Source organism: Magallana gigas, chromosome 8 (genome assembly GCF_963853765.1).
Source record: "Magallana gigas chromosome 8, xbMagGiga1.1, whole genome shotgun sequence".
NCBI lineage: Eukaryota > Metazoa > Mollusca > Bivalvia > Ostreida > Ostreidae > Magallana > Magallana gigas.
In genome coordinates this window covers 32,945,107-32,956,783 of record NC_088860.1, presented here as the reverse complement: position 1 = coordinate 32,956,783, position 11,677 = coordinate 32,945,107, and the positions used below count along the sequence as shown (strand labels likewise).

At 31.2% G+C, this 11,677-nt stretch overlaps 1 long non-coding RNA gene across 2 annotated transcripts; it reads left to right on the top strand.

Moving 5' to 3' along the window:
* The first annotated feature begins 7,667 nt into the window (after positions 1–7,667).
* Positions 7,668–11,102, top strand: LOC105324213 (uncharacterized). 2 transcript variants are annotated; one of them, XR_010708631.1, is made up of 5 exons: positions 7,668–7,893; positions 8,213–8,278; positions 8,458–8,554; positions 9,119–9,250; positions 10,250–11,102. It is a non-coding gene; the product is annotated as an uncharacterized lncRNA (long non-coding RNA). The 2 variants fall into 2 exon arrangements; XR_010708632.1 differs by having other exon boundaries at positions 7,831–7,849.
* Positions 11,103–11,677: the final 575 nt, after the last annotated feature.

The following is an 11,677-nucleotide window of genomic DNA, read 5'->3' as shown; positions in this document are numbered from 1 at the left end:
GGGTCATTTTTTTTTCTGCTGAAGAATATAAATGAAGCATGCTGTTGTTTCGCCTGAGCTAGTGAACACAATTGAAGAGCGCAGACCATCTTCTGAATTTTTTTCTATCAAAGCCTATTCGTAAAGCATTGAAATAAATCGTAAAACATTGAATTTCACTACAATGAGTGTTTCATTCTTTAAAATTTACGATCGAATTTGTTGTCGTAATAAATGCCAATGTGAAACATTGTTTTAATAAACAAATTGTTTCGCTCAAATTGAACATATTTACATGTAGCAGTGAGCATAAAGTCATATCAAGATAGTTTGTATTCATTTAAAAAATTTGTATCTTTTTATAATTCATGTGTATATTTATTATTTAGTTAATATTTTTCAGGTTATAAAACAACAGAAAATGACTCTAGAAATTGTGTCTCTTCTTCTTCGATACCTAATCACACTGTTTGTAAGTATGCATCGCCTCCCTTGTCACGGGACCGCTGTCTTGAATTTTTAAAATATTTCTGTTTGATTTGATTTTATATTTATGTGCGGATCTAAAGGGGTAGGGATTACGACCCCCCCCCCCCTCCCCTCCAAAATTAAATAGTACAATCTTCATTGTAAAATTGCCGTTAATAGGCATCTAAACCAACCCTTCCCAGTAAACAAAATAATCCCTCATTCGCCCCTCCCCCGAATACTTTTCTGGATATACGCATGAACGACAGTTTCAGCAATTATGTTACTTCTTTGATCAATTACTTATTGAAAGTTTAGTACAACACAATTATATAGGAGGAAACTGACTCTAAGACAAGAAGGATGACCCAAAATATTTATATCTGAATAAGTTGGGGGGTTTTGGGGGGCTTTATTGGATTTGATCACGCCCCGACCAAAATTATCACCTCATAATACTCAAAGAATGATTCCTTCCTTATTTATAACTATATTTCTATATACACTTTTTAAACACACTTCCTATAACTACAGTTTCAATCCAATATTTTCTCAGACTTCCGCGTAAATTTGTTCCCACCCATTTCAAATGAAGAGAAATTGACGTAAGCTGTATATTTCCAATCTTGCCAGTTAATGGTCCGCGGTCTTATCATACCCAGTAAATTAAATGAAAAATATTTAAAGCAGTATGAGTTGTATTTTTTAGAATTTTATTTTGCTGGAAAAACCTGCTAGTATGATAAGTCTACATGTAACTAAAACTTTAATTATCGACAAGATTTGTAAAAGTCATTAATTTTTGCCAGAGGAAAGATTTCTCTTCTAAGAGATCAATTTTTGTACAGGACGACAAAAATTCAATTTTGCTCCCATTAAGGCTTCCTAGCGGCCTTTTCCACAAAAATATGGCTAACAGAAATTTAAAAACCATGATATTTTTTGTTATTTGAGTAGAAAATAACATTTTCGTAAAAAACAAATCAGCATTAAGCTCATATTGCTTTAAATGTGACATTGTGTTGTTTTGTTATTTGTCTGTTTGGGATTTTTTTATTGTTCTGTATTTTTCCCTTGAGGGTCTTTTTTTAAATATATATTTCATTTTCATTTTTCGAATATATGTATTTGCCATATCTAGAAGAATATTTTCCTGTAAAATGACATAAAATTGGAAACAGGTGACTGAAACACAAATTATTTTCCGAAAAAAAAAATAGCTTTAAAAATATTCTTTTCTATTCTTTACCTCCTGGTAGTGAAACTAAGCAATAGTAAGGATACGTAAGAGGGTCCAAGTTTACTTAAATTGTGACTTTGGTGGACCTTAAACAAGTGATTGTTACTATTACATGACATTCAAAAAATTCCACTAAAATTCCCAATTGCTGAGACAATTTTTGAGTCGATTGTTAACTCGTATTAAAAGAAAAAGCTGTATCTGTTTTATTTAAAGTAAAATGCCACTACATATGCATGTACACAGCATGTTAGCATGATGTCGACTTATATTGAAGTTTAAATAGGCATTGACACCCCCGATTACTACTATCATGATTAATGTATTGAAAAATCATATTTACCAATAGTCGTTAGGGATACCTTAATACACTTGCGAAGAATTTTGTCCCGTTCTGAATTCGCTTAAACACAGTTAGAAATATACAGTTATTTAAAAACTTGATTCACCCAGTCTTAAATTCGCCCATTGACAAAGTGGGGAAATGAGCGAAAATAAAACAGGGCGGATATATCCGTGTATACAGTATTTCAATTCATTTTCTACGCCTTGGCTGTGATGTATAGGTAGCTGTTACTTCTATCCAGTTGCTTTTAAGGAATGCACTGTTTTTAAGTAGGGTGCTAGCGAGGCATCCACGCCATACTAACACGTGATGTTTACAATTCCACCAATGGTGTATGGACTTCATTTCGATTTTTTTTAAATTTACCATATCTAACTATTTAGTTGTTTCTTCATTGCACTTTGAATCTGGTTTGTGTGCAACATTTCCTTTCTTTCAAACGAAAGCCTCATTACCCACTTCTTCGGCGGCGTTATATTGTATTCTGGGTATCTGCAACCCCACCCCCTTTAACCACATATTTAAAAGCTTTGAAACAAAATAAATCGTGAGTGACAAACGATTTTAATTAATTTTCGATCTTTTTATTTCTTTGATTTTTGATTAAACAAAATTGTGAATTGCTGTTGACTGATCCAAAGGCTTTTGGGTCGAAATTTAGAGAGATAGTTTAGATAGTTTAGAATTCGTAGAATAGCGAAACGCAAAACAGGCACGTAGCATCTTTTTTGAAAGTGGGGGGCAACCTCATCCAAACAATCTTGACAAGCAAAAAAAAAAATTTCCCAAAATCTTCGAAATCCTAATCCGTGGGGGGGGGGATTGGGGTTGTTACTTCAATTCGACTCCTCATTTCGTTATTTTCATATCTATTTTTTACATACTTCAAAAAAAGTGGGGGGGGGGGCAACTCCATGTTAATTCACTTTTTTATATGTATATTTTAAAAAATTTGTTGCTGCGAGAAAAAATGGGGGGGGGGGGGGCAGGGCCAGGTGTAACACGGTCCACTCTAATAATTCCATTATACGATCTGATAAAACTACATTTTTTACAGTGCATTGTTTCAACGCACTTTGAAAAATTACGCACTTTGAAAAAAAGTTGTTCAGGATCTAGTCGAAATAATTGATACTTTTATATACAATAAAAGATTGTTTTAACCTTGTTTAACTCAATGGGATATATTTAAAAAAGAACCCCATGTATTCTCAGCTAAATTGACCAACAGTTTCTCGATTAGAATTTTTTCTTTTTTCATTAGCCTAGTACGTAGTTTGACAATTTACACATAAAAAAACAACTCGGGAGATTTGAATTATCCAAACATGACATACTAGTAAACAACATCACTTGGCAATTGCCTTTCCTTTTTTGTGTATGCAACACATTTACTTCTCTGATACATTGGGCTTTGCCAGAAACGAAAATGATTTATGTTATACATGTATATTGATAATGATTTATTCACTGTATATACTGATAATAGAGATCAATGAATATCATATTTCAACTGGCTTCAATTGTATTTTGCTTGTAAACAAACATAATGTGAAAAAAGGATACGTTAGTTATGTTTATAAAAAACAATGCGATTCTTTAAAACATCAGTGCGAAAATAAAGAAACCAACACCCTAATGCCTATTTTAAAATTTATGATAATTTAATGTCTGTCAATGTAATTTTTTTTATAATGAAGTGATATATTTTAGTCATTAGAATTTGAAAAAGAGGGTTTATGTTATAATTATAATCCTTACAGATTCTTTAACAAAGCATTGGAGAAATAATTGTTTGGCCAGTTCGTTATTTTAATATCACGGTACTTAATTTGCAACAAAGCATATTTCTTTTTCCAATCTTAAATGTTTACCCCAAGTTGCTGAACATCATATTGTTATGAAGGAAAATTAGGGATAGTGGACCTTCTGCCTGTAATCAATTAAATGATGTTCTGGTAATTGACCTAAGATTAACTAGTGTTAACAAATCATCATACAATCAACAAATTAGAAATTCAATTCCAGAATTTGTTATTTATACATAATTATTTTTTTCAAAAAGCATTAGGTGTCTCGATACTAAAAAATGTTGATGTACCTTCAAAAATTTTCAAACTGGGTTAACTTGGTCCAAAATCTAACACACTTTGAAAAAAAAATTATTGCGTTGCCACAGTGCATGTTTATTTGTATAAATTATCATTATTATTATAATAACATTTATATAGCGCTAAATATAATAAGATTACTCTAAAGCGCTTTACATAATAAGTTAAAACTACACAATGAGCATACACAAATAAAATTGATTGAGTTATTATAGGCATATATATCTATAAAAAGAGGTTTTTATATAGAAACTAGGCTAAACAGTTTTTAAAATATTCATAAAACATTTTCAGCACAGATTAAAGACTGAAGATCTGATTAAACTGATGAAAGGGTCAATTATGAAACGCTAATTTAAAAAGATGTGTCTTGAGTAACTTTTTAAAACTGGTCAGATTTCCTTCCAGTCTTAAAACTGCGGGAAGACTGTTCCAGAGTTCAGCTGCACTGACATCGAAACGCCGATTTCCATAAAATTTGGTACGTGCCTTGGGCTTAACCAGAAATCTCGAGTTCTCTGATCGAAGTGATCTTGATGGAAAATAAATGTAGTTCAGTTCAGTATGGTTCTGATAATTTGCGCCTGGCAATTCGACGTAATTTTAGTAATTATTGAGAAATAAATCGAAAACCTACTTTCATTTTCGATAAACAAGCCCGAAATAGCAAAATATGAGAATAAGGTGTTTGACACACTTTGGCATTTCCAAGTCAGTGGGAGTTTACATCAGAATATTTGCTTGCAACGAAATGATATTGAATGAATACGTAAAGAATGAATACATTTACTTGGAACTTATTTAGGGTATATATAGAAATTAAGATATGACAAATGTCAAATAAATAAATTGAACCATTTTGTTTCTTACATGCGCGATTGTAGTTTTGATAGATCGAACTTTCCAGAACAACAGAGTTGACTAATTAACGTCTTGGCGAAAAGTGTAGGACGAGTTCAGTTATATATCCTTGTGTGCCCATATTTCGACAGTCTTAATCTATAGGTCTTTTTTTCAGATAAAATGAGCAATAATTATGAAAGCTAATTATAAAACTCAATGAGAAAAGATGTCTTCATCAGATGGAGAAAGTATATTTTTGACGTAATCGAAAAAGAGATCTAGAAGAAAGTGTAAATACGGATGGCATTTTGAGTGACATTTAAAACATGGAAAAAGAAAACAGCAAACCACCGGCACGGTTTGCTTTAAGACTGGATTTGTTCTCAGATGTATCGAAGAATAATTAATAGAAGGTAGTCAAGGTGTGGAGAATATGGAAAGATTTTTAAAACCGCTTAACCAAGCAGAATTAGATGATTTGGTGAAGAAAGGTCTCTCAAAGAAAACGAAGCAGAAAACAAAACGGACTATTAATTTATTCAGTGAGTGAAACAATTCATGGAAAACGGGGAAATTCGAGTGATGGGCAGTGTGAAAAAAGATAAAGAAAAAAAAGGTGTGACCCCTGTGATTCAAATAGCAGTGCACCCAGTAAAATTAATATTACCTTTGGAAATACATGTATGTCTTTCTCATTCAAATTCTGATATGTTTCTGGAGTCACATTTACAGAACCATTCATTGAAATAGTCAGCATATTTTTTGTGCATGTATGCCTTTCTCCGGAGATGAAAAATTCATATCGTTGTAAGATAATATTTTAAATGCTAATGTTGGTATTGATGTTTATATTTTGATAAGTAAGTTTTCCTAACTGAGGACAATGTGTGTGTGTTTTGCTTTCAACATTTAAAACCTGTACATTAAGTTACCTGTAGCTGTACATTAAGTTGGAGAAGCTATCGATTAAGTTAAGAATCGACAGTTTTTTTCCACTTAAAATACAGCTACAGGTAATTTAATCTACAGGTTTTAAAAATCTAAATATATTACGCTATATAATGTACCAAAAACATAAAGGATTACATAACAAAAATGTTTTAAGACACACTATACACTCACTCCCTGGTTTGGAATAAAATAGAAAAGTTTGTTATATTTTTTTAGTTGGCTGCAACAAAAAAAATAATAAAGGTCATGTACATGAATCATTGTATCACATTAATGTATCAAGTTTCAATTCCCACGCTTGCACGTGTTTCATCTTTTATAATAGCCATAATCTTACACTACAGTACGTAATAATGAATAGCTAAGAGAGATAACTCTGAATATACTCTCATAACGCGCTTCATTAATTTACTTTAATTTTTGGAGAGACTTTCAATATTGTTTCTAGATAAGAAGGAGGGTTTGTGAAAATTTTCTACTTTTCTTTTTATCTTATATTCGGTTTTTTCTGCGACAAAAGATAGGTGGAATATCCGGAGGGGCATTAGATGAGACATTGTTAATTAGTATACCGTATACAAAAAAAAATAGATACTGAAAGTAGACAACGGAACTGAATGATTTATATTCAAAGCAATGAGTTTCATTATAAGTCACAGATATCAGAAACAAATTTTAACCTGTTAGTGCACTGTCATGCATTATTTAACGCCGACGAGTATATTATTCAAAGAAATACTAAGAAATGATCGAATAACGTTAATAATACCTAATATAATAATTGAATAATAATTTTAATATACACATCAGCGTTGTTAATGTATAAATCATTACCACATACGTATGGTTTAAAGATAATGAAACTTTATATTCATAAATAGGACCATGCAAACTTTCACGTGACAAATTCAATCAAATCCTATTAGCGTTAATATCTTTAAAGATATAAAAAAAATAACCAAAAAATTATGGATTTGTTGTTTTTTTTATTCATATCAAAAGGCTTAAATTTCACAAACATACAAATATGATTTAAAACATTTCAAATATGAATCAAAAAGTTTGGAATTAAATCCAAAGCAGAATTACATAATGCCTGTTTGTTAAATGAATAACAACTTTTAAAAAAATAATAAACATTTTTTTAATACAGATCATTAAGAAGTTTTATCTAATACAGGTGAAAAGATTATTATAAAACTACAACGCTCTATACACTATAATAGCTTATCTTATTAGTTTATTCATCCTTTCGAGAGTTTTGTTAATAAAGATGGTTATCTTGATAGTTATCTAGCACATAAATGATAACATCAATGTATTTCATTGAGTAAAAAAAGAACTTAACTTTGAAAACAAAAATCAATAAGAGATTGCGAAAATTCAATGGGAAAGATAATCTGTGGGGGAAAGGGGAAGTAGCACTAGAACGAATATTCAGTGAAAAATAAAGGCGACCATTCAATCGATTATGAGAAATTCGTAGAATATTCATTGAAAAATGTGTAAGCTACTAGCATTTCTTTAACTTAATCTATATAAGATAAAAGGTTTATTAAGTACTTTATCGATAATATCCTGGAAATTGAGTCACTCAAGCGTACTTTGAAGTACAAACGAAGTGTAAGTACGGAAAGATAAACATACGTAACAGTGTAGGCGTACACCTACATATATATTGCCCCCTAGTGTCAGTGTTCAGAGAACCTTCAAGTTAGCAATGTCGCAATACATCATGACTGGGATATTCCAATGATACACGTTTTAAGGTGGGGGGTTTCCAAAAATAAGAACTAATGAAGGGTCAAGCATTGGTAAATTTGTTTTTTCCCTGCTGATGTGTATAAATGGAATACTTTGTTTATTTTGGGCTAGTAAATACACAATTGAAGAGCCCAGAACACCTAAAAGGTTTGTCTATCAGAGCCTATTAGTAAAGCATCATATATAAAAAGGTAAGCATTCAATATAATAAGATTTAATTCACGTTCACATTTTTTTGTGATCCAAAAATTGTTTTCGCAATAAATGCCATTCATTTGTATATTTTGCTTTTGAACAGCAATGTGGTACATTGTTTTAATAAACAAATTGCTTCGCTCTAGGTGAACATTATTACAAAGTCATATCAAAATAGTTTGCATTCATTTGAAAAAAAATGTATTTTGTATAATTCATTTTTGTATAATTCATTTATTTATGAATGTATGTATTTATTTATTTATGTATTCATTTATTTGTTCATTTATTTATTATTTAGTTAATATTTTTCAGGTTATGAAACAACAGAAAATGACTATAGGAACTGTGTCTCTTCTTCCATACCTAATCACATTGTCTGTAAGTATGCAACACCTTCTTTGTCAAGGGACCGCTGTCCTGAATGACTCACATATTTCTGTTTGATTTGGTATTCATGTGCAGATCTAAAGGGGTAGGAATAACGACCCCCCCCCCCCCCGGAAAATTAGAATTTTTTTTGTTATCAGTAAACGTTTATATTTGTTATCTTTCTTCAGATCTTTATACAGGCAGTCATCGCCTGTTCACATGTCGAGAGGACTAACTTCTGGACGGGGGAGACCAGATGTTGTATCTATGTCGAATGTCAACCAAGTAATCTTTTTTTTTCAACTTAATCTTATTTCGAATTCTAAGTATTTAAACGACTTATTCCTTTACAAATCGTGTTCTACTCATGATGCCTCAATGGTCACAGCTAAGAATATTAGGTTTTTTATTATTGATATTGCTGTAAGATCTATTTCAACAATAAATGCCGTGGACTTTCGGTATCAGATGTTTTAAAAGTATACAGGTAAAGTTATCTTTCGCAATGAAACAAGTCGAAAGTGAAACGTACATATTGGTGTATATAGCTAAAAAAAAATATTGATTACGCAATATGGTCTTACCTGAAATGTCTATTTACTTATCGAAACAAGTTGAAAGAGTGAAAAAATAGGTACATCCAATGACGATTTTTAATGAGTCAAAGACTGAACGAGCGACAATGATATAGACATACCTATTTGCCAGACCGCTGTGTGGCAGACGTTAATCCAAATTTCTTGGTCTTTTTTAAGTGATTGTATTAAAAAAGTAAAAAAGAAAGATTTGAACACTCATTTCTCTTATACATGTATGGAGAAATTGATTAGATTGTTATAACAATTTCAGATTTTTACGTGAAAGAATGTGAAGTTGACAACACTGCGGACACCTGTGCGCCCTGCCCCGCGGGGTCCTTCATGTTTGACCGCACGGACTCTCACTTTCCATTCCAGTGCCGTAGATATTCATGCCCGCCCGGTAAGATGGCATTTTTGTTTTTTATTTCCCCCTCAAGACAAGTGAATTATTTATTTGACATATCAAGTTTGATAAGATTACTCTAAATAAAACGGATGGTGTTTAGCCTAAACGATATTTAGAATATCGATATTTCAATGTTGATAAAAGCGCATATATGAACAAAGTAGCATTACATTTAATAGTGTAATTGATTTTTCGTAAGCTGTTTTAAAAAGCTTTTAAAAGCCTAAATAGAGTACACAACCAAATATGATACGTTTTATAGTAAACCAACCAACCTAGTGTTGAATAGATAACATAAAACTTGAACAAAATTAATAACGGCATGATTAAAATTTTAAAAAATTGAATGTACAAAGTTTCATGTAGCTTTACTGGAAAAACAAAATAGCAAAGCAAAAAGAGAAAAATAAAGTCAATGTAAATATTTACTCTCAAGTTGTTGATTTCCTTCGCCCGTGATAACATAACTCTCCTCTTGGCATATACATATTGGGCCTGTTTACCCCTCGCATGAAAAAAAAAAAAAAACGTTCGTTAGGGGTGAGGATGAATTCTTTATTGTTGAAGTCAGTAACTCAGGCTTGGCTCCTGTCAGAACTGATATTTCAAGTTGGATTCTGATCCTGCTGTTTTCGCACGCAGCTGTTGTTGTTTTCCTTTCATGTTCGCATTGTGGGGGTTTTTGTCTGTTATTGCTGCTTAATTACACTTTATCAGCTGGATTTTAGGTGCAGATGAACTCGCAGCGAGACCTTATTATAAATATTTATTTATTCATTTATTTTTTTTATATCGAAATTTCATTTATTGATTTGTTCATTTATTTGAATAACATGTGTAGTTATTTATTCATTTCGTTCTCTTCGCATGAGAATGAATTTATTTATTTATTCATATTTTATCTATGTATTTTCATAATGTACATATTTATTCATTTATTTTTCATCTATATTTGTGTATTGATTTATCTTCTTTTTTTTTTATCTTTAACAGAAGCAAGACCGAAAAGCACTTTCTCAGAGAAAGGTTGTAAGTTGCCTTGTGAATGTGACGAAAGTAGAGGATATATTGGCGAGGATCCATGCTTATGCAGAAAACGGGCGCGGTCTTTTCTATTACAAACACTCCATAGAAAATGATGGAAGCATAGCTTTGCAAAGCCCACAGTCTGATCTGCCAGTAATCATACACAAATGTGTTCTATTGATATTAATTTAAAACTATATACATGTACATACCTCTGTATTGAACTGTTAGATGTATTTGTATTTATTCTTAAAAATAAAATGGCATTTTTTCTTTTATAAAATCTTGCGAAAAAACTTTCCTTCTTTTATGTTTTTAGTCTGGCATTGCCTTTGGAGGTCAAGGAAATTAATTTTAAACAAAAATTTAAGAAAGCCGTAAAATCTTTCTTGTCTTCTAATGCAAGAGATACATGTACTATATGACTGCTTGGCCAAATCCATTTTTATCTTATGTATTGTTAGTACTTTTAAGTTATAAAAATGATTAAGGAAACATGTCATTTTTTAAAGCATTATGCTATATTCCTTTTCAGTATCCTGCCTAAATTACATAATGTAAATTTGAAGTGCACTTTTGTTGTTAATAACCTAACTGTTATATAAGGAACCCATTAAAAATAAGCTTTTTAAGAAGGCTTTTTTTTAGGTAAAAATTATAATTTGTATGCCATGTAATCTATTTAATAACAATATTGAACAAGTTGATTCTAATGAACTTGCATATAGTGCTGTGATAATATGTCTGGGGTTTTTTTTTATTTGATGTATTTGAGCCTGGCATTCTGTGATATATTTACCTAATAAAATGAATGAAGGAATGAATGTTCAAAAGAAAAGATAATTGTACATTAATGTTCATTAATGTTCATGTTTTAAGGTTCTTTTAGACTTGCTCAAGTCTCTATATTTTGATGTTTTTATATTTCTTGCGTTATTGTGTTTCGGAAATATAAATTCCTTCTCGCTGTTATCAAACATAAATTATATTTGACATTGTGCATTATAATTGTATCAAAGAGAGCGCTAAAAATATTAAACATATACACGAGCGAGTCTAGGGTTCTTTCAGTCATTATCGATAAAGAAGGAATAAGTATATGAACAAGACCCCAGGATCATGAAGCAATCTTAGACTTAAGTCAAAAACTGTACGCTGTCTTTATGTATCTTGACTGAAAACACTGAAAAAATTGAAATGCCATTGAAAGTGTCTCAATATAAAAAGTTGTTAATCAAAAAATTTAATCGTCATTTTACGATAAACAATTCTATCATGGCTGACTGAAATTGTTTCAAGATCCCGAGACCTCAAAATCGCAACTTCTTGGGCTTTTAGACAAGCAAACCCACCTTTATTGTATTTAATACGTACGTCCTTTTTTATTTGACTGAA